The following is a 5837-nucleotide window of genomic DNA, read 5'->3' on the forward strand; positions in this document are numbered from 1 at the left end:
TCAGGTTACTCACAACAACGTGGTACAACCAATCATGTTGGACAAGCTCCAAGGAAAGTATACACCAAATTCAACTATTGGTACGCAACTACATTTGGTCTGGTAAGGAAAATCATGCAACTCGGGCCAAGGTGGCGTGGTCTATACTTGCATCACCTACTCTTATTGATCCTCTATCACAATCAAAAGCCCTACTCGCCATATTTGTGGTGCGAGGACTCCAACCAGGCTCAAGTGCGATCAACCTAACTCTGAACCTACTTGGCTTAGTCGACGTATCCTATGGAACCCATGTATCAAAGATGAATCTAATCAACTAATTGGATCAAGTAAGGGGTTGTCATGGGGATACATTATGGAAGGTCTAGGAAAAAGTATAGAATGTTGTAGACGGTTTATGTCATTGCCAATACAAGGCCAAGCCAACATACTCCATGGAATCAGGGGCAGATGGGCTATAAGATCTGAAATCATTAACGCTCTATTGCTTAGGGAAGCTGCTAATCAAAGGACGACAATAGAGAAATGGATAGGCCACGAGGAGGGCTCTTTAATCCCAAGAGGTAGGGAAACACCAGACAATATCGCAAGCTCTGAATTGCAAGACAATGAGACACCAACACAAAATAAGGCAATTCGAGTACTAGCGTATACTGGGCATAAATGGATTGTAGATCCTGATCCTATCAAAGTATAGTAACCATTCGGTTAAGTGCGCACTTTGAACGCAAGGAAGAAGTGCGCACTTAATTGAGCCGCACACTTAGGGCTTTTTTACTCGAGTCTTTTTTTCCCCAATTATTTTTTCTTCTCATGCAAAACTTGTTTCGTAAAAACCATTCTTCTGTTTTTTCTTCTACAACAGAACTTTAACTCATAGGAAGCTAAACAAATTTTTAATTAGTTTGTCAAACTTGATCATTCTCACCTATTGTGGTAATCTATTTGTTGTTCTATTCTCCAATAAAACTTGAGCATTTCGTATGTTGAAGATTGTTCTAATTTGTTTATAGAAATTTTTAGCTAATGGAAGTGATTTTCACAGTTTCAACCCTAGGAAAACCTTTTCTTTAATGTGAAATTGCAAGTTTTTTCTCTTATGGATGCTGAGTAATTGGAACTATCATCTTGAAAGCAACTATTTTTGACTCTACAATCCAGTTTATGGAGCTTTATAGCCACAAATATATTATGAAATTTGTGTTTTCTTGCATGGATTAGAACTCTGCATAAAGTAAGAAGAAGATGAACTGGAAAGGAGAGGGAGCAAGGAGAAGGAATTACAAGAAAGAAATAAAAGAAGGAAGTAGAAGATGATGAAGAGGGAAAGGGGAAGTAGAAGGAATAATAAGAATTAAGAACTCATTAGAAGAAGGGAAGGAGTATTAGTACCAACAAACATCATGAAAAGGAAATACATATTGTAAAAGAAGAAGAATCAAGGAGATGCAATGGAACAAGAAGAACAAAACAAATTAGGATCCATAAGAATCGAGAAAAATTAGTGGTAGAGGACAAAATAAGGAAAAGAAGGAAGAAGAATAAGAAGCATAAGAAGCATAAGAAGAATAAGAAGAAGCATCAATAACAGGAAGCAATAGAAAGAGTAATGGGATAAGGAAGCAGTGGGAAGGAGGGAACGAAGAGGAATAAATGATATCACTCAATGTGAAATTAGCTAATTAGCATACATATCACTCAATGTCAAATTGGCTAATTAGCATACATATCACTCAATGTGCAATAAATCTGATTTTTGTATGATTTTATTGTTTTCTTAATGTTTGGAACATAGTTTAAATTTGGTTAGATGTAATTTCATCATGAAACAATGTAATTTTTTTGATCGAGATTTTGACCTTTATAAAATGCGCACTTAATAGAATGGCACACTTAAGTGGGCACACACTTAACCGAATGGTTACTGTACGACCAGATTGGTACATATGTACTCACGAAAACACATGGCTACGTAAGGTTAGTTGGGACGCTTTGCAATGGACATGGCATGATCCTTACGCGAGGCAAGGACACAAACCCATCCCTTTCTTTCAATTCACAACTAGATTGGGTCGCCATATTCTAGTTGCTCAAACCGCCCAAGAGCCGGTTGCTGCAAAGGTCTGGTACACATATCATGTTCCTCACACAATTACCACCAAGTTTTGGAAACAACAAAATGCACAGTGAATCACCACTTTCCAATGGCTATTAATACATAGGTCACTACCGGTTGGTGCATGACAACGTGGGAACCTTAGCTCTTCTAATTGTGTAGCGTGCCCAAATGCAATAGAATCAATACAACACGCTTTGTGGGGTTGCCTAGAGTCCCATCAAATATGGCAAGGGGTTGGCCGCTTATTGCAATAATGCCAGGTGCAAGACTTAATCAAGTCGGGAAATATATGTTGGCTATTATGACAGACCCTAATTAACAGATACGAGCATTAGGAGGAGGGGATGACTTTGGTGATAAAAACACAATAGGTTTTTTTCTCCACCATCGACAATGTCCACGCAACTCCTATCAATGCCAAATCTCAAGTTGTGTTGGAATTGGTCAGCCCAATAACTCTTTGGACTCTATGGAAACAACGGTGTAGTCAGGTCTTCTCCAACCAAACCACGCAACCAATAGTGTTAATGCAAGAGATATGGAGTGAAGTTGTAGCCACTCTAAAAAGCCAATATGATGGCCTCAAGGGCGACTCCGATGGAGTTGAAAGACAACAACTAGCCTTCATCCAACAATGGTCGACCTCCCCTTTATTGAGTCAGTGCGCATCCACATAAGATGGACCTATCGCGTCCCTACAGGGATTTGTATACATTAATCTCATATGTAAAATTTTATAACTAATGGAAGGAGTTTATATGATTAAAAATGTAGACATTTAACCTTGAGAGAGGCAGTTCCATACCTTGGTAAATTTTAATATCGAATAGAAAACTAAATTGGCATCGTTCCTCTACTCAAGTACAAAGCCAAGCTCATAGAAGATCAAAATAGTAAAACTTGACAACCAACTTAAGTTCTCCAATTTAGCTTTAGCTTTTTACATTTTCTTTGGTATACAGTATACCACTTCAAAATTTCTCACTAATGTTAGGGATAGTGTTTTGTACTATTAGTGGTCTCTTGGGTCATGTTGGCCTATGTGGACATTAATACATCATCCTGTCTAGGCCATGGCCAACAATTGCATACGTTTCTCTTAAATGTGATTTCTAAACCCTTGCATTCCTTGTGCATCTTAGAATCACATCTTTCTATATATTCATTATTTAGATTCTAGGAAAGAAGTTTCTAAAATGTCAAACTTCTGAGTACTTGAACAACCTGTTGTGCACATACTGATATGAGCTATCACCAATCTTTTGACCATAGGCTATTAAAAGGTACGGTTGTATAACAATAATCTAGTGAAATTATGACAACCATCCAAAATATTCTAAATTGATATATTCTTCTTCTATTTAAGGTATGTTGAGACAATATAAGTCATTTCTCTCTTTTTAGATTGATCTAGATTGACAATATGTGGAAAACAAATTCAAACGTGGTAAAAGATGGAGTGTCATAACAAAATGTGATACCTTGTTCATTTTAAATGATGTATTGTTGATGAATCTCCTTAATTGTGGCGACTATCCAACTCATATGGAGAGAATGTGAGTTAAATCATATGGAAACAAGAAGTAGGATAAACGGATGAATTTTAAAATGTATCATCAAGATTTGTTTAGCTATTAGGAGAAGATAGTTTGTAGTTACAATGTATATATGATAATTCGTGAAGCCTCCACATCTTTTATTAGCCATGATACATTGGCATTGCTAAAAAAATTCGCTGAGAAATCTATTGATGTATCATGAAGCAAGTTAAGTGATGAGACGAGTTCTTTTAACATTTAATAAGAGCATTTATGGTTGTAAATTGACTAGGTGAAACTTCAAAAGAAAATACTTTTAGACATTCTCAAACTATTTTCATAATAGCGGACTTAGGGATGGTAAACCACATACTCAACCCATTAAAGAATCACATCTCTCAATAAAGTGTAAAAGAGGTATTTTCAAGAACTCAACCTTTAGTCTCTTCTCCATAACTTATGTTCTCAAATGCACACTAAGCCCTCTTTCTTGCTTCCAAATGGTGAGTAGCACATTTATTCCGTCTATGAGTGCAAAGGGGAAAAAACAAATAGAGAGAGAAGAAGAAAAGAGTATACAAATTTCTAAACCAATTCCGACCTATGAGACCAATAAAGCATACATTTTACAGCTTGTTTGTTGGTTTCACAAATGAAAATTAACCAATACCTAAATAAAAAGAGAGAAAGCAAGATTGGTCATGGTTCTTGATCACAAAATCACATTATATGCACCATTATTATGGACCATGGTATTATGCTTGAAAAGTCTCAACATAAACCTCCAATACACCCCCATCAATGGCTCTTTTGTGTTTGTGGATTGGTTGTCGCACAGTGCACTCATCTCTCAAATGGCCTTAAGAATCTCTTAAACTTAAGTTCTTTAGAGCTTTTAATTTAATCCCATTCCGTGAGCTCATTTCTCTCTCATGTATTCGTTTTTTACTTTGTGGGGCATGTGCTGAATGGTTCTAATGTGTACTAGTGGGTGTAGGGATGCCCCATCTTGCTTTTGAAGCTAAATGAGAAGAGCTCCAACGCCTTTCAGTCCTTAAATTGTATGGCATTGTGTAACAGTGTACCAGTTGAGCACTTCTCGAAATAGAGAATGGTATTTTCCTATGGTATCATAGTATAGAGTATGTATGTCTACATATGTAACACTCTTTTTACTTACCCAATAGTTGCCATTACCTACTCTCAATAGTCACATTTCTTGTGCTATTAGTTTCTGTTTTGAGATGATATGAAGACATGCATATTTCTCCAATGGTTGCTCATTGTCCATGCATGTTATTTGTGTCTGATTATGTGCGATCCTCATCCACGTGATTCATAAATGGGGCAAGGGAAAGGTGGATACATATATTATCAACATCCACGGTAGACCACACTTTTACTTCTCATTTTTCTCCAAACTACATATTACTTTCTATAATTAAATGATATGAAGAGATGCATTTTGTCCACACTAAGATGAGCGCCCATGTATTTCGAGTAGATGATGAAATCCTCATGATAGAGCTTGAAAATGTGGGCCCATATATGTGTGTCATTCTCATCAACGTGATGTATTTCCCAAAAGTTAAGCCGCAAAAAAGATACATACATATATCCGTGATGTGGAGCAAATTGATAGCCACAAGTACATACATTATTAACATCCGCAAGAGACCAAATGTGGATCAAGCTCGAACCCACAAAGAGAGAGATTGTTATTGTCCATAGGAGACCGAATATTATCTATATCATAGAAGGTAATATTCGCATTCTTCTGCTCAAACATTCATTTTCATACATTTACAAACAAATGCATATATTATGAAAACATACTTCTGTTTTTCCTTTTGATGTTTTTAATATTTTTCTCGAATTTTTACCTTATAGTAAATAATGAATACAAAAGTATGGTATTTACCATACTCGAATGAAAATGCACGTATGGTACATATGGTTCATACATACTATGCTCTGCATCATATAGAATCGAGACATGTGAAGGATCAAATTGTGGTTCTCTAAACTTTGTACTTGATGCGTCATGCTAGTGCGTAATCCACAAAGGTTTAATATATAATGGAAGTAACATTGTAGAAAGTTAAGGGAATTTAATTGAATTTATTAATTTTACAAGAAAGGTCATTACTTCTATTTTTTTAAAGTAGGTTTTGGATCAA

The sequence above is a fragment of the Azolla caroliniana genome, unplaced genomic scaffold, assembly GCF_043228905.1.
Source record: "Azolla caroliniana isolate FFs.n. ecotype wild unplaced genomic scaffold, voAzoCaro1.0.p SCAF_18, whole genome shotgun sequence".
Lineage (NCBI taxonomy): Eukaryota > Viridiplantae > Streptophyta > Polypodiopsida > Salviniales > Salviniaceae > Azolla > Azolla caroliniana.